This window comes from Cupressus sempervirens, chromosome 8 (assembly GCF_028749045.1).
Source record: "Cupressus sempervirens isolate cs-2001-9-10 chromosome 8, ASM2874904v1, whole genome shotgun sequence".
NCBI lineage: Eukaryota > Viridiplantae > Streptophyta > Pinopsida > Cupressales > Cupressaceae > Cupressus > Cupressus sempervirens.
In genome coordinates this window covers 283,285,510-283,312,757 of record NC_143125.1, presented here as the reverse complement: position 1 = coordinate 283,312,757, position 27,248 = coordinate 283,285,510, and positions in this window count along the sequence as shown.

Here is a 27,248-nt window from a genome sequence, read left to right as displayed (position 1 = left end):
AGCTTTTGTTTGGCTGTAAACCTATTCCTAAGGCTTTAAAACATGGAATATTTATACCCAAGGGGTATGGGTATGGGTTGGGGGTCTTTTCCAACCCCTAAGCCCCTTTTATTGACTTTTGAGGCCACTCAAAAAGTCTCTTTTTGCTTTTGTGCGAAAATTGACGATGGCTACCATGAGTTTCATTACCCCACCTCCACTTAGTGTTTAACCATAGTGTCAGTGGGAGAAGTTATTGATCCTTTTGGTGGTTGAGTTTGAGGCTTATTTAGAGACCCTTCTTGGACTAGTTGAGGTTGTTACCCAATCTCTACATTTAGAGAGGAGTCTTTGAAGATTGAAGCAAGGAAGGGGAAAGCTCTACTCAAACTTGTTCATTTTCCATTACCTCTTTGTGAAGGTAGGAATTGTCTTCTCTCATTCTTGTTTCAGGCTTATGCTACCTTGTTGTTGTTTGAATGTTTGTATGTTTGTGGGTATGTTGGGAAGATTTGAAAACCATGTTATTTTGGATGATTTTTTTTTCATGTTTATGTTTGAAATTTTGAGATTTTCTTGCATGGGTGTTTTGGTATTACTCAACCCTAGATAGGGCAGAAGTGACCAATTTTGGGAAAGGCCTATTTAGTTGGACTCCAACCAGTGTAGAGTCTCTTCTCAGGATGAGAAGAGGGAGAAAGGGTAGGGTGTTATGGGCCCCTACCTATCAGCACAAACCTTGTATGATTATGGTATGTTGAAATGGAACAACAGAAGTTCTTGGTTTATAGCCCCGATTGGGCATCTATTTGGTGTTGTGCTTGACTTCTCCTGGTTGGAAGAATCCACCTTTCCCTAGTGTTGATTCATTATGAATCTTATTGTGATAACCTTGTGTGAATATGCATGGTTGAATTATTCTTGGTCATGCTTGTTGTCACCTGATTAGGATTTTGTTCCCTCCATGGTTCTAGAAATATGATACAAAAATTGTTATGAATCCCTTGATGAGGGTCATGAAGAAAATTCAATCAAATTGTTGTAATTCAGGATTGAAATCTTATGTAAATTATATTTCAAACTTTTTTTTAATGGAAACAAAGCTGAATTTTCTTCCTGGTTCTTTCCCGACTGAGCCTTTGAATAAAGTTTGCCAATAAAATTGGTGTTTGAGTATAATTGATTATCATGTGATTTAATCATGATTTAAATTTAGATGGATGCATATCAAAAATAGGATGAAAATGATGATGATGTTCAATTTGGGAAAATTTTAAGTTTTCATATATGTTGAAAATGAAAATCATGATCATGGATGTAGATTCAGTTTGCATTAATATTTGAATCAGATAATTCTTGCATTATTGATTAAAACAGATAATTCAAATTCTTGGTAGATTAAGTTGTAACAAGTCCTTATAGATTTGCTTTTAAAAGAAAATTTTAATCCCCTCTTGGTAATATATTACTTTAAAATTTTGTACTTAGAAAATTTAGACCAAAAAAAAAAAACATGCATTGCTTGTAATTCTATACTTAGATAAATTTTTGAAATTTTTTTTTTTTAAGAGAGTAAAAACTCTCTGTCGTTTGTATGGGAGAAACAATTAAGTGATGTTGGGAAATAGAGAATCTCTTGAAGATTTTTTTGATATTCTATTTGAATAATATAAATATAATTTAATCAATTTTTTAATAGGTGTAAAAGAATTTAAAATAGACTCTTAACATTATAAAAATATCCTAAATATCCTAACTCATCCCTATAAAACTTTATATGGTAAATGCTCCACCTTTTTCCCTTGGGCGTCAACTTTGTAATGCATTAAAATATGGTTTTTCTTGATAAAAGTTATTTGGAAGTCAAGTGTACATGGGGGGGTGATGTCACCCTGCCCCCCCACATGTCCCATCTTCCCCTCATCCTACTGATCGCCTACCTCATGTTGCATGAAGTTGTATTGTTTTAGGCAAGTATATTTCACTTGGTCTTTTTCCTTGTTTCCCTTACCTCTTTGAATGCCACCTTTGATGTCTTGCACTAGTTCTAACATGGGGCAGAGCATTGTCCCAAGGATAGCACTTGGGAGCGCATGTCCCTTAGGAAGCACAGGGCATAGGGAATAGGGTGGGCATAGGATTGTAGGGTGGGGGAGTAGACTGTAGGATAGTTAGTAGAGTAGGGTTTAGTATTAGTTAGATATTAGGGGTTAGGTTAGTATATAGGTTAGTTTAGTATTTAAGTTTTTTTTTTAAATTGTAGATCTAGTATGTTTTTTTTAAATAAGTTTAGTTGTTTAGTATGTTAGTTAATTTTTTTAGTAGTTAGCATTATTTAATTATTATTTAGTTGTGTAATTAATTTTTGAAAGCTTTAAATTTCATAATTAGTTGGAATTTATTTAATTGTTAATTGATTAAATTTAAATTTAGAAGATTTTGATGGTTTATTAATATGTGAAAATAGTCGAAATGCTTAAAGTTAATAAATCTGATATATATATATATATTCAGTATTAATTCTAGTTAATTTTTTTCCTTAAAGTGACTTTTTTTTTTATATACCGGTTAAATTGTTAACTGATAATTGCCCAAGAGATTTATAGTTGAACTTGATTAAATATTTTCAATTAATTTTAAACCCGTACTCATTGACATTGTTATTTATATAATATGCACATTATGTGGAAAGATAATGTAATAACATAACCTTTGTCGAGATCATCTTAATAACAAAAATAATAATTTATTAGTATAGAGAACCTTTACTTAAACTTTGATTGCAACTTATCAAACTTTTAACTTTAAAAAAAAAAAGAATTTGTGTGTTTTTGCCTTCGTAGTTTGGGCATCACACACACACACACACACACACACACACACACACACACATATATATATATATATACATAAATATATATATACATATATATGTATATATATAGATATATATGTACATATATATATATGTATATGTATATATATATGTATATATATGTATATATATAGATATATATGTACATATATATATGTATATGTATATATAAATATGTATATATATGTATATACATAGATATATATACATATGTATATATATGTATATATATATGTATATATACATATATATACATATATATATACATATACATATATATATATATATATGTACATATATATCTATATATACATATATATATGTATGTATATATATAGATTTATATGTACATATATATCTATACATACATATATATATATGTATGTATGTATATATATAGATATATCTGTACATATATATCTATATATGCATATATATAGATATATATGTACACATATATATGTATATATACATACATATATATGTATATATACATACATATATATGTATATATACATATATATATGTATATATACATATGTGTGTGTGTGTGTGTGTGTGTGTGTGTGTGTGTATAAAGAACAAGCATACGAACAATGCTCATTCATGTGACACTATCCAAATGAAAATTAAATGATTACACTGAAGGCGTACTATTCTAAAGAAAACAACTTCACATTATTAATCGATGGGCAAAATTACATTAAACGTCTTGCAAGACAATTGAATTAACTTTTTCCATTGATCCTTCTATTATAATTTTTTTAATTTAAAAAGAACCATGGTTTCCCCTTTTTGTGTAAGTGTGGTGTGTTTTGCGATCATTCTATCCCATGAAATCTATTAGTTCAAATTGTGTCGCCTATCCTGTACTTCACTACATGCCATGAATAAAAGTTGTTGGGTATAATCCTTTATTTTCTTAAAAATGGTGGTTTCCTCTTTTTGTATGACTGTGGTGTGTCATGTGATCATTCTATCCTATGAAATCTTCTAGTTCAAATTGTGTCACTTATCTCGTACTTCATTGCATGCCATGAATCAAAGTTGTTGGGGATAATCTTGATACAAGTAAGGAACTAGGGATGTTGAAGGGTTTGTGGCTGACTTTTTGTATTCAGTAGGTAGTTGAAATTCATGGGGTTCAATGGTTTAGGAATGAAGGGAGATCAAATTTCTTAGTGTATATGATACATAATTTTCTTGTGCTTTGTGTTTTTAAAGATTAATTTGGATGTTTTTTATGTCTTTAGTAAGCATGGGAATCTCAAGGAGACAAGCCATATGTGGAATATGGGAAGGGTTGGCCACTTTAGGGGTTTGATTTCTCTACACATTTTCCATTTTTTGAGAACCAAACTGCTGATGCTTGTTATTCCTATCTGTTCAAAAAAAAATTGTGGGTATATTTTATTTAGTATTTGTTTGCAAGAAACTTTTTTGTATTAATGCAAACAAGGATGTGTGATAATTTAAATTTTAGGGTATTGGTTTCATGGCTATGGTTATAGGAAAATGAATCATCTATCTTGATAGGTGGCTTTCTTTTCTTGCTCCATGCCAACACCAAATACTATCTTTAAAATTGAGGAATGCAACAACTAGTGTTTTAGATTTAGGAGGTTATTTGTGATATTCAATATGCTCTCTTGTTAAAAAATTATATTATGTTTCCTTTTTAACCTTGGTCTAAATTGGGGAGGTTGATAAGGTTGTCATGGCCTTTCAATTTTAAACAATCAAGGATATGATTCAGGATAAGGGCAAGCATAATGCCCTACTCTTGCCAAAAGTAAATTCCAGCATCCTTGCTAAAGTTATCAAATATTCTAAATATCATGTGGAAGCTACCAAAACATTATGCATAGCTTGGTTTTACAGTAAATGGAACAAAAATAAAGATAAATTCCCTTCACATTTTATAGGCAAGATTCCAAGTTTTCATCTACTTGTAGTAGTTTTCTTTTCATTGTGGTTGTGGTTAGGAAAATTTTCAATTTCTATATAAGTATTCTTTGTTTTCTAGGTTAAATATTTTAGTGCATTAAAATGATTTGTAGTAATGATTCTCCAATTTTTTTTGAAGATTTGATGTTAAATGTTGAAGGCTTTTCTCAAAATTTGAAGGAATTTGTATAGAATTATAGTGAGCATTTGAAGCTATTTTTGTGGTTGTGCTGAAAAATCCAGTGTACTTTGCCATCATTTTCATAGGTTGTCTATTGATCTCATTTTTAATTTATTAATAATCAAAATTTCATGTTGGATACAATTGATTAATTGTGTGTTGTCTTTGATGTTACACAAATGTCATATCAATTTTAGTTAGTGCATGACAAGCTCATTTGGTCAATGAAGATAGTTTTCTGTGTCTACCAAGCATTCCTATGTTTGCCTAGTTTAGAAGGAAGTGTCTATTGAGTTCACTTGGGCATCAAAGGAAAGTTTGCTAAAGATGAGTGTTAATCAAGCTCACTCGGTTAATGAAAGAAAAGTTGGATGGAACTAGTGTTAACCAAGCTCACTCGATTACCAAAGGATTTGTGCAAGTATGCAATGTTAACCAAGTTTTAGTTGGTTAACATAGGAAATTATTTTTGAGTTAGTGTCTACCAAGCTGGGTTGGCTAAAGAAGGATTTTCTTTTATTAGTGTAATGCCCCGCCAAGGGATCCAAATAATTTCACTAAGTTTGCTAAACAATTTTTTTTTAAACATGAAAGTAAAACCATTCATAACATCTGCGAAAACAATAATAACATCCAACTAAAAGTAAACATAACATAAAAAATTACATTCTTTAAAGATTCCTTAACATTGAGTTACATCTAAATCAACCATTCATCTAACATCACATTCTTATGAAATAAAAATGATACATCCAACATTCTTAAACCATATAGAAGTGTCCTTTTTGTAACTACATTTTAGTTTAGCTCAATCATCCACTATACATGATACAAGGTATTAAAGGCTTAAAAGAATAAACATCTATGTAAATAAAGTACATAAAAATCCAATATTAATCCATGATGCAATTAAAGTAAATGAAACCACATATCACGCATGATACATCATCACAAAAGAAATAAACATCCATCATAAAAGTTAACGATATATCACAAACATAAATAACTAAGTGCACAGTTCCTCCCAACCGTTAATAACATCATTAGACCATCGTGGATCCTAGCCATCCCTCCATGTGTAACATTCCAAAGCACCGAAGAGATCATCGGTATTAACATAGTAGGAATGTCACTCCTAAAACATCCTACTAACATGCAAAGTAAAGCATAAGATAACATCATCTAACATATGCAAATCATCAATATAAGAAACATACCAGTAAATACATCTATCATAAGGTATATCATCTATCATAATGGTCCAAGAACAGAATGAAGATAAATACCAACCAAGAATGCATCAGCCACGGTGTCTCAGATGGATCTCAAATGATAAGAGTGGAAAAACAGTACCACCCGACCACATGGAACCTAAATGGTCCACTCCCACCATGCTGAGGAGATAATCTCAAGTCCCAAACAAGATATCAAAATCACATAGCATAAGAATACTCTCTAAGTCCAGGAATCTTAAAAGTATACTAACTCAAAGGTTTCATCACTCAAAATCAATATCTAATCCCAGAGGCACAACAATAAGTACACCACCAAAGGTACACAAAATCTATAGAGGAGACTTAGGCTACATACTAGGGAGTGTCATCACATGGCTACTTGAGTTACCCTGGACTAGTCTCTCATTAGATCTTGGACCTTCAAGCGTTGAGTTACCCTAGACTGGTTACTCTGAACCCTAGACCCGTAACGTAGCACATGTGGAAACCAAGAAGCCCTCTCAAGAAGATGAGGCACTTCTCCCATCCTTAGTCTATACAAGCACTCAAGGCATTGGTGGTTTAAATATCTCTAACTTATCTTTTTAGTGTGTTTTCCCCCCATAAATTTTAATTACGAGATTATCACTTATTACAGAACTTGCATTAGGTTACCCTGGTACTAACCACTTTGGGCCCTAGACCCCTATGCAAGCCACTCCCATAGTCATGTACCTAGACAACCTCTCGTAAGCTTATAAATCCATAGTTGTGTCCCATACCACAACACTCATAAAGATCAAACTTGGTTCCTTAACAGGCAACCTGATAATAAGATGGTTCTCCCATTCGAGAACACGTAAAGGCACCACAAAATATGAATCACAATATCCATTGGTTCTTAACAAGCAACCAAGAATATTTCAAAATAATACTGATCAAAGACTCCAAAATGGTTGAGTCAAACATGTCACAACATGACATCATCAAGAAATAAATCATCAGTTCGATCATGGTGACTGGAACAATTCGAGGATAACTGATCGATGACTCAAAAATGGTTAAGTCAAGTGTCTCGGATACATATAACTCAGCTTCACTCAAGAAGACTGATGAGCAATAGCAATTAGTAAATACAAACATCTCATAGAGCATATGATCACATTACCATGTCTAAGTTTAGAAAGATCGAGACCAAATAAGATCAACATGCCATCACATTCATAGAACTCTCAAGCCTCTGGTAGATGTCCTAACTGGTCAACACTCTAAGACCACCCCAAATCCCAAAACAAGAAGCATATAGAAAACACAATGAAAACACATGTTTTGGTTTATTAAAATCACATACTTGATTAATGTGTAGAGGTTTCCAATTTTCAGTTTACCAGTATACTTCAAGTGTTTAAGTTTCATCATTTGACTTACAAGTCATCCCATTTGTTCCCCGACAACATTATCCTTTCATTATTAAGAATTAAATTCTAAGAATAACTTAAGGATAAATATTTACTCATTAAACTGGTCATCACTGACCTTTAATTAAATTGTTTTCTTTATTTAACTATGATCCATATTCTTATTGATTAACTCTTCTTTAATGTTACTTCAACTTTCCAACATAATCAAATGATCATTATTTGTTTAAATTATAAGAGAGTCATTTATCAATCTTTGAATAAGAAGATTATAACTTTATTTATCTCAATCAATTAACACAGGTACACAATCCATGACCTTTTAACCTTCTAATAGTTCTCAATTGAATATTACTAAGTCTCACCATTAAAACATCTAAGGTCATTATTCAAGTCATCAGAATAAGACTTATCAACTTCAATATCAATATTTTTTACAATCTCGTTAGAAGATTTATATCAATTAAATCTCTATTACATAACATAATTATTAATTAAATCCAATTAACTCTAGTTAATTGATTTAATTAATAATTACACAACCATACCATCAACCTAATGAATATGAATTAGCTAATAACTATCTATAATTTGTATGTTAAAAGTCAACTATAATTCAAATCTCTAATATTCATATTAATAGTTCAATAATGGCTTGTTATTATTTAATAGCAAGTTATAAGAAATCTATAATGACCACATTCGTCAACATTTCCTTGACAAATTCATATTATCATTAATCATTTCAAATAAGGCTCTATCGCACAACTTAATTATTAATATTATAGTTATAATATCAACTCAATGAATATCAATTGACTAAAAATCAATTATAATCCAAATCCAAAAATTAATATCTTTTACCAAACTTTAATCATCAAATAATCTCCTCTAGATTAACTCTAATCAAATTTATTGATAATTATTTAAACCATTATTTATTAATAGTTTGTTAGACCCAAAAAACATTAATAAATAATAAATTCATCAAACTATTATTTCCATAAATCTCATTAGTTAATATTTAACTAACTCTTAACACCATTAAGGTATTCAAACGTATTAACCAATAACATAATAATTCAATCTTAATCCAATATCATTTAGAGTTTCTAAATTTAAATTAGCATAATATAAATTATCATCTCACAATTATTTAATCAATATTAAAATCAACCATCAAACTCCATTTTCTAATTGTTCTAATAATATTTTTTCTATATAAACGTTGTTTGGAAAAGATCCCTTCCACAAACCAATAAGACTCATTGTAGATTTTAACATGAATAATCTTCAAATTCTTAACATTATCATCTTCATTAAACAACTCTAAAATTATTTAATATATATTAAATAGTATTCAATATACATTATAAAAAGTCCACTATATAAACTATATTTAAATCTCTTTTCTTTTAATTTTCTCTCATTTAAAAATCAATTTACTTAGATTGACTAATAATTAATTACACTTCTTCTACTATTAACTAATTTTAATAAAATTTGATTTAATTAGATTAGATAATAAACCATATAAAACTAATGCATATTAATAAGATTCTAATAAGGGAAGATTACAATAATATTTTTAATTTATTTCATGCTTTGATATATTATTTTTTTGAAGTTTAAGCATAAATAACTCTTGGTTATGGGAAATGGAGAAATATCTGTCCTTGAATAAAATAGTCTCAGTACGAGGGCCATATCTCCCTAATCATCCGTTGGATCAAGTTGAAATTGAAATATGTTGGAGAGGGCCAAGTTGCGACTATTCTGACTAGAGCAATCGAATAAATTCGATCATGATTAAAAGTTATGAATGATTGAGTTTGGGTCTGTCCAAGGGGCAGCGACAAGACAATTTGTGATGAATTAAGAATTTCTTCTTAAAATAATTATTTTCTAAATTTAACCATAAAAGGGTTTGCTCATACGCATCTGAAAATATAATTTGATAGAAAGATTACATCTAACCATTTGAATTTTTACCATAAAATTTCTATTTTAATTTCAAATCTTGTCTTTCTAAATTAATATAAATTCGAACCCAAATTTCTCCTTAATTGGATCTAGGGTTTTTCTATTGTTTTCTTCTCAACCAAATAGCATATCTAGATTCTGATTTCAAAATTGCAGATCTAATCACAAAGAATATTCAGACACATGTAGCAGACACGATGAAGATAGGAAGAGAAAGAGTGTAAATAAATTATGTGATTATCACGAGTGCACCTAGACACTGATGCTAATTTGTCATGCCTCAGAAGTCCATAGAGAATCCCTTCCTTCTCCAACATTTTCAATTATTCCAAGATCCAAGCCAACCAAATCCTCCAAGTGACTAGAAGTGCTAGAAGAAGCATGGAAGCATATAGAAGCATATGAGCATGTAAAAATATATGAGCATATAGAAACATATGAGCATGAAGGAGCATATGAGCATGAAGAAGAATATGAACATGTAAGCTTGAAGCTTGAAGCTTCCATTTAAGCTTGTCCAAACACACTAGGAGAGCCTCTATTTAAAGGCCTCTAAGATGCATCTAGAGTGTCTCTAGAAACAACTAGAAGATAAGCATGACAATCAAGCATGAGTCTTCTCCAACCTTCTAGATGAGTCATAAGGTTGTAGACACCATGTGCTCAAATAAAATGCTAACTCCTAAGTGTAGACAACTAGTGCAAACTCCTGTGTTGTCTACATGACAACTCTCGAGAATTTGCAAACTCCTAAATATTAAAATAATACACAATCATTAATATAATATTTAATTTACTCTTTCCAATTTAATTAATTAATTATTAAATCTCATGCTCTAACTTTAATAACTCCACTTTTCAATCTTAATATATTTATATTTTAATCACATGAGATCTAGAATCTTTTAATAATTTTAATATATTTTCCACCTTTAAATTTCATTTTCCAAAACTTAATTTGCTAAAATATTTATTAGCTTTAATAATAATATTATTTAGTTCTCTATTTAAAAATGAACTCCAAATATATTATTATGAAAATAAATATTGTCACATTCCAAATTTAATATTATAACTTTTATTTCCAAATTTTCTCAATTAATTAAATAAAATATCATATTAATTTTTTGTTAAATTAAACCATTAATTAAATCTTTTAATTAGGCTTAATTAATAGAAAATACATCAAAGACTCTCAAGGTAAAATACGAAAATTCACCATAGCCAAAATATATACAAAATCAAACCAAGAGTTAATATCACGAATTACGTCATCCTATGTATTCGAATGGTACTCAACTTAGATACTTGTCCTAATTTCCAATTAGAACAAATGGCTTAAAGGGTTGGGATTTGGACTTGAGAATTATCTCCCCTCTCGTATAATTGAGATAATGTGATAGGGTATGCTCATCCTGGCAATTCAGAAAAGTCGATACCCAGTACCTACAACCTGCATAAAAACCATGCATGTACAAGCATAATATATACTAAACAGGCAATGGCAGGAAGTGGTGCATCATGTAGATCATGTCTAGTAGGTGACTATGACTCCCTTCCTTAATCACATCAGAAACATCATACAAAAGAAAACACGCACACCATACACATGCAAGTATGGGGTAAGTATCCATAAGAAAACACATATGATAATAAATCATCTAATATAATCATCATCAATAATTGAAAGTAATGTAATGATCATCATGCATACATGAAATGTAAATTCTAAGTGATCTCATCACATATCGACTAAATCCATAACACAATATCTAATAGTCTCAAAACAATGCTGCTAACCATCAACATAAAACCAACCCTAAAAGAATTCAACAATGTTAGAAAAAATGCGACCTAGGGGCAGGCACTACAATTAGCATATTAAGCTTAATTTATTTATCTATTGGTTCTAGCTGACTGGGAAGATGAATTTAAGATATTCTAAGTTGTATATGAGCTGACCTGACAATGTGAATGATATAAGTATAAGGTCAAGTTGTGAATGTAAAATATGAATGAGTGTGTGAATAAATTGAAGATTTGATAATGAGTAGAGGCATAGAAGGATAAGTAGAATATCCTTGTGGAGATGAAAATATATATTCAATCAAGAAGGATCAAGTACAAGCCAGAACAGAGATCTATAATCAACATTATTCAATTTTTAGAGTTTATTTTTGTACTGACATCTAAGAAATCTAGGATTTATTTTAGTGCTAACTGATTCACCCCTCCCCTCTTATTTACTCCTCTTATATTTCCAAAAATTGGTATCAAAGCTTTTGGTGCTTGTAGAGAAGGTTTCAAGGACCTAAGCTAAAGATCAAGATATCTTATAAAAGAGAGATTCCCAAGCTGAACAGAGATAATTGTGCATCATGGCAAGGACTAATGAGACTACATCTGGGTAGTATCAGCGATTTAGGTTGCAAATATCTTGATGTTAAATACAAGACTCCCACTAGAACATTATTAGTTGAAGATATTGGTGAAAAGAAGAACCATAACATCATGATGATTGATATTTCTTCTGCTCTCAATTATGCTGAATTTGATGAAGTAAAGGACTGCAAAATAGCTCATGAAATGCGGACCAAACTGAAAGATATCTATGGAGGAGATGAAAATTTAAGAAGAGCTAAGGGTGAAAGTCTTAGAGATCATTTTGATTAGATGAGAATGATAGAAGATGAGACCATTGCAAAATATGTGGAAAGAATCAAAGCAAGTGTGAGTGCTATTAAGGCATCTAGAGGAGACATTGAAGAGAAAATAGTTGTAAGAAAGGTACTCAGAACTCTTCTTCCTATTTATGCAATTAGAGTATCTACTATTCAAGAGATGAGACGTGATCCAAATTGTAAAATGTTTTTGGATGCACTAGTTGGAAGATTGACAGATTTTGAGTTAGATAATTTTGATAACTATGTTCCTAGTTCAAAAGTTATTAAGTCTGCATTTGAAGCTCTCACTCAGGAAAAAGGGTAAGAAAACAAAATCTAGCCAATCAAGAAGTGAACAAAAAGAATCAGAAGAAAGTTTAGATGGTGATCTTAAAGTTGTTGAAGCCCTGCTTGCAAGAAAATATTCTAAAGGCAGAGGAAAGTACAAAGGTAAAGCTCCTCTTATCTACTTTTCTTGTGAAGAAATTGGTCACATTGTTGCAAGGTGTCCAAACAAAGAAAAAAAGATGAAAAGAAAAGTAATAAGTTCAAAGGCAAGAAGAATTTCAAGAACTACAAGAATCACAAGGACAAAGGTAAGAAATATTGTTTTATGGCTAAAGATTCTAATAACAGTAAAGATGAAATGGTATATATTTCTATAAAGGATGAATCTAATGATGAAGAAGATAAGATGACACTTATCTCTCATGTTAGGAAAAATGATACATGGATTATTAATAGTGGCTGGTCAAATCATATGACTAGAGATAAAACAAAATTTGAGGATATGGAATGTTATGATGGAGGTAGTGTGAGATTTTGAAAAAATGAACCTTGTTTCATAAAAGGAGAAGGGCATATCTCATTGACCAATGAAATTGTATGTAATAATGCTTAATGGGTTGAAGGATTAAAGTATAATCTACTTAGTGTGGTACAATTGAACAACATTGGATTCAAGGTAGAATTCATGAATGGCAAGGCCTAACTACTGGATGCAAAAGCAAATCTAGTTGGATCTGGCAAGCAAACAAAAGGTAATCTATTTTATCTTGATCTCAGTGAGTGTTCATGTTTTATTGCTCAAGTGGAAGAAAGCTAGTTATGGCACAAAAGACTATGTCATGTAAATTTTGATAATTTGATTAAGATTAGCAAACACAAGAGAGTAAGAGGTCTTCCTAGTTTGAAGAAACCTAACATAGGTCTATGTAAGAATTTCCAAATTGGTAAGATGGGAAAGACTAGTTTCAGAAGAAAAAACTATCAATCTAAAGAAGTCTTAGATATTGTGCATATTGACTGATGTGATCCTATTGGAATAGAGAGTTACAATGGAGAAAAGTTTTTTATTCTCTTTGTTGATGATTATTCTAGAATGATGACTATAATGTACTTAAAAGAAAAATTTGAATCTTTTCAAAAATTCAAGTGGTATCTAGTAAGAGTAGAAAAAAAAAACTGGAATGAAATTAAAATGTTTGAGATTAGACAGAGGTGGTGAATTCATCTCCAATGAATTCAATAATTTCTACATTGAGAAAGGAATCAAAAGGTAGGTATTAGCACCTAGTACACCTCAGTAGAATAGTATAGCTAAAAGAAGGATAAGATTCATTATGGATTGTGCAAGGACATTGATGATTGAAAAGAATGTTGTTATCAAATACTGGAAGGAAGCTATCAACACTACAATTCATACCTTAAATAGAGTATGGTTGAAGAAAGAATCAAAACAAACTCCTTATGAACTATGGTATGGCTGCAAACCCAATGTAAGTTACTTTAAAGTATTTGATAGCAAATGTTATATCTTGGAAGAATCTAGAAAAGGAAATTTTGATGTAAAAGGTGACGAAGGCATATTATTAGGATATTCCTACATAAGTAAAGCATACAAATGTTTGAATTTGATTACTCATAAAATCATAGAAATTGCACATTTGAGAATTGATGAGTATGCAGAAATGAGTGAAGAAGAAAGCAACAAAGAACCAAAGTGAAATGTCCCCTTTTCTGATTTGATATGGTATTTCACACCTCTAATCAGATTTTCAAAATCAAACAACTGCTATCACAAAGATCCACCCAATTTCTCAAGAAACCCCAAATCGGGTATGTTGAAAATAGTGCTAAAAGCTTCACAACTTCACAAATTATTAATGAATCTGAAAATAGAAATTTTTACAGAACTTTCAGCAGCATAACAGCCTACAAATTGACATTTCCAGATCCGTATAGCCTTTACACAATAGCTCAAAAATGTAGGACCAAAACTATGCTCATCGGGCTCCCGAAATAGCACAAAATATGCCCGGAAACACCACAAGAACACTAATAATCTATCTCAGAAGTTTAATCACATCCCAATATATATATTCAGCTCTATTTTAACAGCTTAAAGTATAAAATACAGCAACAACCAAAACTGATATGAAATACTCAACCGGAAACACCAAACTCTTACAAAAATACACCCGGAAACTCACAAATCTGCACTGTTCAGCATAAAGGCAAACTCTGTATGAGCATGCACATGGAATGGCTTCAAACTCCCATCCTTAGCCTTCCTGGAAACCTGCAAACTCCCGTTCTTGGGTCTCCCTGGAAACCTGCAAACTCCCGTTCTTGGGTCTCCTTCTCCACAGGTTTGGCAGCCTCTGAAGAATAACAAAGAATGAGCAAAAATCAAGTCTGGAATCCCCCCAAAATGCCTCCAAACCTCTTTAAAAAGGGAATAACTGTAACTCACGTCCAAGAGAGGTTAATGAAACATATTTTAATAATTAATTATCATTTATTAGTCCAACGGTTTCCAAAGATTAACTCCCTTTTTCCGAAACTTCACTTTCTTGGGCCTGCCTGTCTTAGCAAAGATTATTATTTTTTTTTTATTTGAAAAGGGGACATGACAAGTCCTCCCCTCCCAAACATTGCTTGTCCTCAAGCAATGGCTGAACAATAAACCAATCAATCCTCCTGGATCCCAAATGTAGTCATGAACTATACTACTACCAATTAACACAGACTCCTGCAAGATCCTCTGCAATATGACCAAGAGGAATCCATAATCAAACTGGCAATTATAGCTCAACCAAACTCCAAAATCACCATTACCACAGTAAAAAACCCATGAGACACAAACTCTTAGAATATCAAAACCCAAGTAAAGTGGACTACCAACATAGTAAATACCATCAATGCATTCCACTGGCCTATATGGAATGTACAATCCAACTCTGCAACAATGGTGAATGCTCTCAAATGAAACTATACCAAGTATGGAGAATCCACACACTGTACAACTCCTGCAGTCAACACAACTCTGTAGATCATTGGCCACTGTCTCATAACCATAACTCCCATGCACCCCTGACGGTGAAAAGCCATCACAAGATAAACAACAAGAAATGGAACCCAAACCAAATTTTCCTGCCATCAAATCCTCAGCATAAGGATCAATTGTTAACTGATGTACATACCCTGCAATATAATGTTGATTAAAAAAACCAACCTTAGTCAATAGCTCACCATGAACAAGTGATACAACCCACTGTGACTGATCACTAGCTAAGTCAGGAGATGTCATAGCCAAAGGAGTAGAATCAATAACAACACTTGCTGAAGCATCACTCCAAAACTCCTGCTCTAAGTCATGTATTATCAAGCTATCAACTACAGAACCTGTCGCCATGTCGTGCCCATCACAACTCTCATCTTGAGGCATCAAACTATTCCATAACTGATGATAAGCACTAGGAACCAAAGTACATCTCTGTATCATAATCTCATCAACATGGTCATCAATGGTAAATTGATGAGCGTACCTCACAGTGTAATGCCGATAGAATGCGCCAATCTCAGTCAGTGGCTCAGACTGTAATCTAGATGAAACTAACTGCAATTGATCATCAACCATGTTGGAACTGACTACTACCTCCAAAGATATCACCAAGGGAGTAGTATTACTAGCAGGAACCATGCCAACTGTCGACTCACCAACATCACACATGACCTTTGATACATCTCTAGTCTCTGTGCCTTTAGTACTAGAAGCCACCACCCTGTCAGGCATACAATAATCTGCTACAATACCCAACTCAACTAAACTTGACTCTAGTGGGAATGAACCTGATATGCCAATGTTAGTATCAAGGATGGATGCATCCCCATCTCCACTGTCTCTAACAATCTCAGCCATGGACATCCTCGAATCACCAAACACCATAGCTTGTGACTGTATAGAATCAGATAAAGACTGTAGTCGCTCTAACTCCATGGTCACCTTAGCCAAATGAAATTGTGACTCCTTGAAAGCCAACTGAGTACTCTCAAGAATCTCAGAAGTCACCACAAGCTGCTCAGTAAGCTCACTCACCTCATCTTCCTTGGCCAACAATGCATCATATGCTGTACTGCCCCACTTCATAAGATAATCTCTGTCAGCTACCAACTGCATATAATCCTGTCTCAGAATCTAGATAGCCTCCCATAAAGAGTGGATCTCTGTCAAGGAAAGATAACTTCCTCCCTGCTCATCACTAGTAGGAGAACCCCATCCATAAACTGCTAACAACTGACGAGCAGCATCAAAATGTTGGCAAGTGATAGAAATGTCTTGGTCACTAACTCTCAACTGATTAGACACATGATGGCACTGGCTTGACTATCTCCTACAAACCTCCTCTGATGCACTGTCTGAAGGAGTGTCCTCAAAGTTACTAGTCTCTAGAGTATTACCATCCATATCCTGTGAATCAAATCTAAAGCTCATATCAACATACGAAGTATCAAAAATATTAGCATTGCTGTCCAACTCCTCTATACCCAAGGAAACTAAGTCTTCAAAACCGCCCATTGCATCCTTCTGGATGTCATCAATGCCAATGTGAGCCTGGGACTCATCTATACACACTGCCAAATATGAAATATCATCAACACATTCCAGCAAGTATGGTCGACTGGATATATGAACAAAGCCCAACATCGGTGTATAAAAACTAATACCAACATCAGACAAGATACTGGCACAAGAAAAGACAACACCGTGTAATCTGCAAATCAAATCCATGATAGCACCCAAACAAACACTGCTACCAAAAAGTGTTAAAGATCTCCAGTCAACTGAATCCCAAATGCCAATATAACAATCTCGAGTCCATATCTGTAAACTAGAATCAACTGGTAACTCAAGCAAACTCCTCACCTGAGTAATCTGACCAATACCAACTAACTCCACATACCTGTCATGATGAGATAATGAAGTCACAATACTATTTGTGTTCACCTTCAGCTGGTTGGACAAATCATGTGAAGTACTACCAGCCTCAACCTCATGTGATGAAGCATCTAACTGTGCCTGGTACTCTTTCTCAGCAAAGTCATGAATGCTCAATGTCTGCTCATCTCTACCAGGTATCTCACCATCCTGCACAACAACATCCTCATAATCATCATCTGAACCCACTACACTGTAGTCATTGCCTGTTGTAACTATACCATCCTGAATACCTGTGGCATCACCCTTTGACAACCTGTAAACAATTGTCTCAATTTGAGTATCAAGTTGACCCTTACTATCAATCTGTGTAATATCCTTTCCCACCACCTCCTGTGGCAGAGTAGAATCTGAGACCTCTACCTGGCTATCAGCTAGTTTCTCAAACTCCTCATGCAAGTTCTTGGAAATTGTGTCATCTGTCCTGTGAGAAAATCTGCCAAATAGAAATCCAGTCAACTTATCCACCTTAGTTGGGTCAGATAACATGTCATTTATACGGTGGTGCTCAACCAACTATTTAGACATGTCATGGCTTATTTTCATAAGTTTATCTCGAATGTCTAAATAACCATCCTTTCTACTATTTTGACTCTGGCTATCAATTGTCCAAGATCGTTCCCTCTGAGACTTTGTACTATACCTGTCCATTCTGGATAAAGTAGAGTGTAACCCCAATAGGATATAACTTCTTCAAGCACCGAGAACTAACATGCAAATGATTAGAAGTAGCATGCAACCATATATTTGGACATGCAACTGATTAGAAGCAACATGCAACCACCAAATTATGACATGCAAGATCTGGGTAGTTGTCAAAACTGACATGCAAACTTCTACAACCGCCAAATTCACCAAGAACTAATAGGCAAATGATTAGAAGTAGCATGAAACCATAGATTTGGACATGCAACTGATTAGAAGCAACATGCAACCACCAAATTATGACATGCAAGATTTGGGTAGTTGTCAAAACTGACATGCAAGATCTGGGTACTTGTCAAAACTGAAATGCAAACTTCTACAACCACCAAATTCACCAAGAACTAACATGAAAATGATTAGAAGTAGCATGCAACCATAAATTTTTACATGCAGCTGATTAGAAGCAACATGCAATCATAAATTATGACATGCAAGATTTGGGTAGTTCTCAAAACTGAAATGCAAGATCTGGGTAGTTGTCAAAACTGACCTGCAACTTCTACAAACCCTCAGGCTGGCAAGATCATGGCTCTGATACCACTGAAATGTCCCCTTTTCTGATTTGATATGGTATTTCACACCTCTAATCAGATTTTCAAAATCAAACAACTGCTATCACAAAGATCCACCCAATTTCTCAAGAAACCCCAAATCGGGTATGTTGAAAATAGTGCTAAAAGCTTCACAACTTCACAAATTATTAATGAATCTGAAAATAGAAATTTTTACAGAACTTTCAGCAGCATAAAAACCTACAAATTGACATTTCCAGATCCGTATAGCCTTTACACAATAGCTCAAAAATGTAGGACCAAAACTATGCTCATCGGGCTCCCGAAATAGCACAAAATATGCCCGGAAACACCACAAGAACACTAATAATCTATCTCAGAAGTTTAATCACGTCCCAATATATATATTCAGCTCTATTTTAACAGCTTAAAGTATAAAATACAGCAACAACCAAAACTGATATGAAATACTCAACCGGAAACACCAAACTCTTACAAAAATACACCCGGAAACTCACAAATCTGCACTGTTCAGCATAAAGGAAAACTCTGTATGAGCATGCACATGGAATGGCTTCAAACTCCCATCCTTAGCCTTCCTGGAAACCTGCAAACTCCCATTCTTGGGTCTCCCTGGAAACCTGCAAACTCCCGTTCTTGGGTCTCCTTCTCCACAGGTTTGGCAGCCTCTGAAGAATAACAAAGAATGAGCAAAAATCAAGTCTGGAATCCCCCCAAAATGCCTCCAAACCTCTTTAAAAAGGGAATAACTATAACTCACGTCCAAGAGAGGTTAATGAAACATATTTTAATAATTAATTATCATTTATTAGTCCAACGGTTTCCAAAGATTAACTCCCTTTTTCCGAAACTTCACTTTCTTGGGCTTGCCTGTCTTAGCAAAGATTATTATTTTTTTATTATTTGAAAAGGGGACATGACACAAAGGATTATAGAAGATTCATTTATTATGAACCTGATACTTTTCCAATCACATCTGAAAGAAATGAGGCTTCATGTCATGCCCAAACTATGAGGCAAAAAAAACACACCCTTTTCTTTTTTTAAAGTTATAAACTAATGTCACCATTTGTTTCGTTTACATTACTTATACAATCATTACATTTAAATTCATGATTACTTTTTTTTTTGAAATCTATGTCCCTAAATAAATAATAAATTAAAACTTAAATTCTACTAAATGTTAAAGCAAAATAATTTAATCTTTCTTATTAGTCTCACATAAATTTACAACTAATACAAATTTAAAACTTTTTAACCAATGACTCAACAAACCATTCTCAAAATACCACTTTAACCAAATTAATAAATCTAATTTTAAAACTAGCTAAAATAATTAAAAATAAATAAATCAATATTATCTAACAATAATTCATATCTAAAAATTAAATACCGATAAATAACTAATTCTTTTAAACTAAACTAAAATAATTTTAAACTAATATTAAATAACTTGTACTAACTTAAATTTGAACTTACTAACCTTAACATTAACTTAAATAATTCGACTACTATAACATAATAATTAACTATCAAAACTTTACTAAAAATCAATTAACAACTAACTAACTTTTAACTAATTTAAAGCTTTCTAAATTAAATTAAACAACTAAATTAACATGATATAAAAAAAAATTAAACTCATTATTACAAAACTATAATAAAATTTCAACTATCAAAATCATAAGAAAACATATTCTAAAATTTAAATTTTAAAAAAACTATAGCTAAACTAAACTAACTAACAATTAAAAACTTAGTAATAACTAACCTAAGATCTTTATTAAATTTAACTAACTTAAATTAACTAACAAATTAAACTAATCTGACACTAACCTACCTTTTAACCCCACCCCCCAACTAACACCTATCTCTAACCCTTAAATCCTACTCTATTCCCCCCCCCCACATGTCACATCGACACCCCCCCCAACACATGCACTTTCCAAGAGCTTTTTGAGTGTTCCCCACCCCAAGGCACACTACCCCACAACGTACCATACCAGTTTGGACTCCCAGACAAGTTGACGCTCAGTGGAGGCAAATAAAGTTTCAAATTTGCTTGGTTTTGTTTTACAAACTAATAAAAAAATTCATCAAGCATGAGGTGAGTGCCCACTTTGAAAAGGAGGAAGGGGATGGGATGTGGGGATAGAGTGATGTCACCCCCCCCATAAATGACAATTTTTGACTTTGCAACAAAACTTCTTAAATACATGACCCAAAACTGAGGCCAAGTTGGAGGTTAATTGCCAAAAACTTTATTAGGTAAGAATAGATATTTTAGATGGTATGTGCTATGAGTTATTTATTTATTTTTATTTTTTTGAAATTTTCTTTGTTATTATAAACATATATATCTATGTTCTCTCTTTTCTTTTGTTTTATTTTCAATTCTAAATATAACAATATTCTCTATTGCAAAGAGACATTTAAACCCCAAGCCCATACAAAATCCAGAGGGCTTTTGCTCGTGGGAAAACAATTTTTTTTTTTGAAGCTTTATTTTTCTAAGTATGGATTTTAAAGCAATGTATTTTTTTTTTAAGGTATATTTTTTTGATAGATTTAAAACATAAGTTTAAACGTTGTGACACCATAATGCAATACTAATTGATTTCTCAACCATCTTGAATTGAACTATAAACCCTAATGATTTTTCTTTCCTCAACCTAGTTTTTTTCATATTTAACATATCAGAAAAACTTAAAAATTTTGCTTAATCAAACTGAATCTACATTCATGATATAATTTTAATTTTCAACATAAAAGTAAACTTGAAATTTGCCTAATTAAATCAATACCATTTCCATCCTTTTTTTTGAGATTCATCCATCTAAATTTAAATCATGAATAAATCACATGATAACCAATTATACTCAAAACACCAATTTTATTGGCAAACCTGATTCAAAGGCTCAGCTGGGAAAGAACCAAGAAGAAAACTCGACTTCGTTGCCATTTCCAACAAATTTTAAAATATAATTTACAATAGGATCTCAATCCCAAATTTCAATAATTTACTTGAATTTTCTTCATGACATTCATCAAGGGATTTATAATGATTTCTACAAAACATTTCAAGAACCATAGATGGAGTAGAATCTGATCAGGTGACAACAAACATGTCCAAAAACAATTCAAACATGCATACTCATACAAGGTTTTCACAAAGGAATTCACAACGAATCAAAACTAGGGAGAGGTGGATTCTTCCAACCAGGAGAAGTTGAGCACAACACCAAACAGATGCCTAATCGGGGATATATACCAAGAACTTCCGTTCTTCCATTTCAACATACCATAATCATACAAGGTTTGTGCTGACAGGTAGGGGCCCATAACACCCTACCCTTTCTCCCTCTTCTCATCCTGAGGAGAGACTCTACACTAGTTGGAGTCCGACTAAACAAACCTTTACCAAAATTGGTCACTTTTGCCCTCTCCAAGGGTGAGTAATACCAAAACACCCATGCAAGAAAAATCTCAAAATTTCAAACATAAACATGAAAGAAAATCATCCAAAAATAACATGGTTTTCAAAGCTTCCCTACATACCCACAAACATACAAACATTGAAACAACAACAAGGTAGCATAAACATGATACAAGAATGAAATCTAAACAAGGGAGAAGAGAATTCCAACCTTCACCAAGAGGTAATGGCAATGAACAAGTTTGAGTAGAGTTTCCTTCTCCTTCCTTAAATCTTCAAGAACTCTTCTATAAATGTAGAGATTGGGTAACCACCACAACTAGTCCAAGAAGGGCCTCTAAATAAGCTTCAAACTCAACCACCAAAAGGATCAACAACTTATCCCACCCACTTACAATTCTAGAAACTCCTAACTCAACCTATACCATGGTTAAACACTAAGTGGAGGTGGGGTAAGGCAACTCATGGTAACCACTTGCAATTTTCGCACAAAGGTAAAATGGGACTTTTTAAGTGATCTCCAAAGTCAACAAAAGGGGCTTAGGGGTTGGAAAAGACCCCCAACCCATACCCATACCCCTTGAGTAAAATTATTTCATGTTTTAAAGCCTTAGGAATAGGTTTAGAGCCAAACAAAAGCTAAGAATTAATTAGGACCAACTAACAACTCTAAAATGCAAATAAAGCACTAATCTAGATTAGGGATGGCTAAGCTCGATTAAGAACCAAATAAGCAAACTGACACTAACTTAAACCAACTTGGGTCCAAAAGTTATGCAACTAACCCTAATCAGCATACTAATGAACATAACCAATTTACGATTGTCAAGGGACACTAAAAGAACATAATTACAAACATTAACATTCACTGAACATAGAAAGATACATACATACATCTCACAATACAATACGTGAATTATGAACAACAAGGTTTCCAAAATTAGCACATAGAGATCAATTATGTTCCTCCATAGGGTTTCTCAGCTAAGTATCTACACACTCATTGCACACATCAGTAGTCCCATAAAATCACATGTACATAAATGTATATGTATCAAAAATTCACATAAATTAAAAAATACATCAATAAAGGTTTCTTCATCCTGCTTAATTCTTAACCATTTAAAATCTCTTAAATCAAAGTCTCCATCCTACATTTTGCTTAATTCATCAGCATACATATACATAAAACATTAAATGACAAACATAAAATATCTAAAAGTGACATCACACAACATGAAATAATATAATATTCTCAGAGCATTAGATAATGTCTCGACATCTTGAGTCGTGAGTATCAAAATGATAAAGTGACATCTAAGGCTACGAAGGGTCAAGGCGAGGCCTCACACTTCACCTCTCAAGTCCCCAAAATCCCCAAAAGTTACCAAGTTGCATACAGTGTAACCTGAGTCATAGTTTAAAGGACTCGAGTCACAATCAGAGGCTCTCGAGCTAGTTTATACTAAGTCTAATAGACCCAAGTCATAGCTAGTGGGACCTAAGCCTGACATTGAAGTTCATAATGAAATCAATGAAAGTCATTCATTATCCAAAGTGCCTATGTTAGCAAGATATGTCATAAGGCATCATGCACCTAATCAGATTATTGGAGACAAATCTGATGGAACAATGACATGAAGCAAACTAAAAGGTACATGTTTACATGTTGAATTTGAATCTAGAAATGTTAAAGATGCATTAGACAATGAAACTTGGGTTGAGGCAATGAATGAAGAAATAGAACAAATTGAGAAGAACAAAACTTGGACTCTTGTTCCTAGACCCAAGGATAAAAATGTAATTGGCACAAAATGGGTGTTTAGAAATAAGTTGAATGGAGATGAAGAAGTTTCAAGAAACAAAGCAAGATTAGTGTGTAAAGACTATTCTCAAGAAGAAGGTATTGATTATGGTGAAAAATTTTCTCTTGTTGCAAGATTAGAAGGTGTTAAGACTTTACTAGCATATGCAACACATAGAGGATTTAAAGTATATCAAATGGATATTAAATTTGCATTCTTGAATGGAATTCTAGATGAAGAAGTCTACATTGAACAACTGGCAGGTTTTCTAGATCCTAGAAAGAGAGACATGGTTTTCAAACTACACAAAGCCTTATATGATCTCACAAAGCTCCCAGAGCTTGGTATGAAAGACTACATAACTATTTGTTAAAGATTGGTTTTCAAAGAACAAATGATAACAATAGCTTGTATATTAAAGAAGGACTAGACAAGAAGAATGTATTGTTAGAAATATTTGTTGATGAAACTTTATTCATAGGAAATAATGATTTATGCAAAGCATTCTTAGAAGAAATGAGTAAAGAATTTGAAATGTCTATGTTTGGTGAGATAAAGTTCTTTGTTGGATTGTAGATATAATAGAACAAAGATGGTATCTACATCACTCAATCCAAATATATTAAGAAGATATTGAATAAATTTTGAACGAAAGATTCAAAACTTGTTGGAACCCCTATGTCTACTAGACATAAGCATTCCAAAAATGATGATTCCAAGGTAGTAGATCAAACTACATACAAATCAATGATTGGAAAGTTGTAGTATATAATGCATACAAGAGCTAATATTGAATTAGCAGTATGTATGGTGCCAAGATTCTCAGAAAATCCTAGAGAAAGTCACATGATGGTAATCAAGAGAATCATGAGATATCTGAAAGGTACTATAGAGTATGGCTTATGGTACAAACTTAGAGGAAATTTGGACTTAAAGGTGTTTACTGATGCTGATTGGGTAGGAGGTATTGATGATAGAAAGAGCACTAGTGGTGGAGCATTCTTTCTTAGTAAAAGACTAGTGTCTTGGACAAGCAAGAAGAAAATTTTTACATCTCAATCCACAATAGAGGTAGAATATTTGGTAGCAATAGTTAATTGTTCAAGCATTGTTTGGTTCAAACAATTGTTGATAGGTATGTTGATAGAGATCAAGGATCTAGTTTTTATAGACTATGATAACACAAGTGCAATCAATATATCAAAGAACCCAGTGATGCATTAAAAAACAAAGCACATTGCTATAAAATATCACTTAAGAGAATTGGTGCAAGACAAAGAAGTCAGATTGGAATATGTGAACACAAAGGAATAGATTGTAGACATATTCACCAAGCCATTACTTAAGGATGCATTTTTGTATCTAAGATGTAAGCTAGGGGTTATTTCCCTATCTAAAGCTCACTAAATAAAGTTTAGTGATGCATTAACTAGAGCATGTTGAAGATCAATTAGTTGATGCAAAATTGACAAGGGCTCATTGCAAATGAATCAGTACTTGAGGTACATTGATATTAATAGTCTTACTATCTTTGGCATGTGTTGTCCAAGAGGGAGAAGTTTGTAGTTGTCATATCTCATATAAAATTTCTCTAAGAAGGAGAATTTTTATAGTAAGAAGGAGAAGTTTGAGAAGTTTTTTGATAGAGGGAGAAATTTGAAGGTAGGAAAGAGTTCACCTTGATAGGGGGAGTTCTCATGGATGAGAATTAGAATAAAACTAAGGATATGTTCCTTAACTTTATTATTTCTCTAAAAATTTCATTGTGCTATGACATGTTGTGTTGCTATCAATGCCAAAGAGGGAGATTGTTGGATACAATTGATTAGTTGTGTGTTATCTTTGATATTACACAAATGTCATATTAGTTTCAATCAGTGCATGCTAAGCTCACTTGGGCAATGAAGACAATTTTTTATGTCTACCAAGTGTTCATGTGTTTTCCTACTTCAGAAGGCAGTATCTATCGAGTTCACTTGGGCATCGAAGGAAAGTCTACTGAAGATGAGTGTTAATTGGGCTCACTCAATTAATGAAAGAAAAGTTGGATGGAACTAATATTAGTTGATCTCACTCAATTACCAAATGATTTGTGTGAGTATGTAGTGTTAAATAAGTTTCATTTGGTTAACATAAGAAATTATTTCTAAGTTAGTGTCTACTGAGCTAGGTCGGCTAACAAAGGATTGTCTTGTTTTGGCATATTAATCTTAATTGATTTATCTATTGGTTATAGCCAATTGAGAAGAGGAATTTAAGTTATTTTAAGTTGTATTTGAGCCAACTTGATAATGTGAATGATATAAGGTCAAGTTGTGAATATAAAATATGAATGAGTGTGTGAATAAATTGAAGATTTGATAATGAGTAGAGGGAGAGAAGGATAAGCAGAATATCCTTGTGGAACTAAAAAGATATATTCGATCAAGAAGGATGAAGTACAAGCGAGGAAAGAGTTCTGTAATTAGCAGTATTCATCTTTTAGAGTTTATTTTTTTATTGACATCTAAGGGATCTAGGATCTATTTTAGTGGTAACTGATTCACCCCTCCCCTCTCAGTTACTGCTCTTATATTTCCAACATTTCAATCATTAGTCCTCTTATACTCCCCTTTCGACACATTTCATCACAAGATATGTCCCTAGGGCCCTAGGACCCCTAGAGACCCATTTTGTTAGTTAGAATGCATCAAAAGGGGTCATTGGTTAACCTATGACCCCTTTTGACGCATTTCATGACAATATTATATTTAATAATAATCTTAATAACCATATATATTAGTATATATAATAATAATAATCATATATATTACTATATATGATGATAATGATATAATATTACTATATATAATAATTATAATAATATATTATTACTATATATCATAATAATAATAATAATAATCATAATCATAATCATATATAATAATAATAGTTAATGATAATAATCATAATCATATGTAATAATAATAAAGCCAACATTTGTTAAATTTTGGTTTCCCTCCAATATTTGGGTGGTTTGCCTCCAAAGTTTCAAAATTTTCAAAATTTGGGCTACCATTTTTCGGGTACCTGATTTCATATCGGGTATCCAGTCAAGTATCAGATACTCAATTTGAAATAGTGTACCTGATTAGGCTTGGTATTTACCAAACCTATTTACTTAACTCAAAAAAAAAAAATTAGAAAGGTTTCACTGACATTCAAACTTCGAGTAGACATTTGACAATA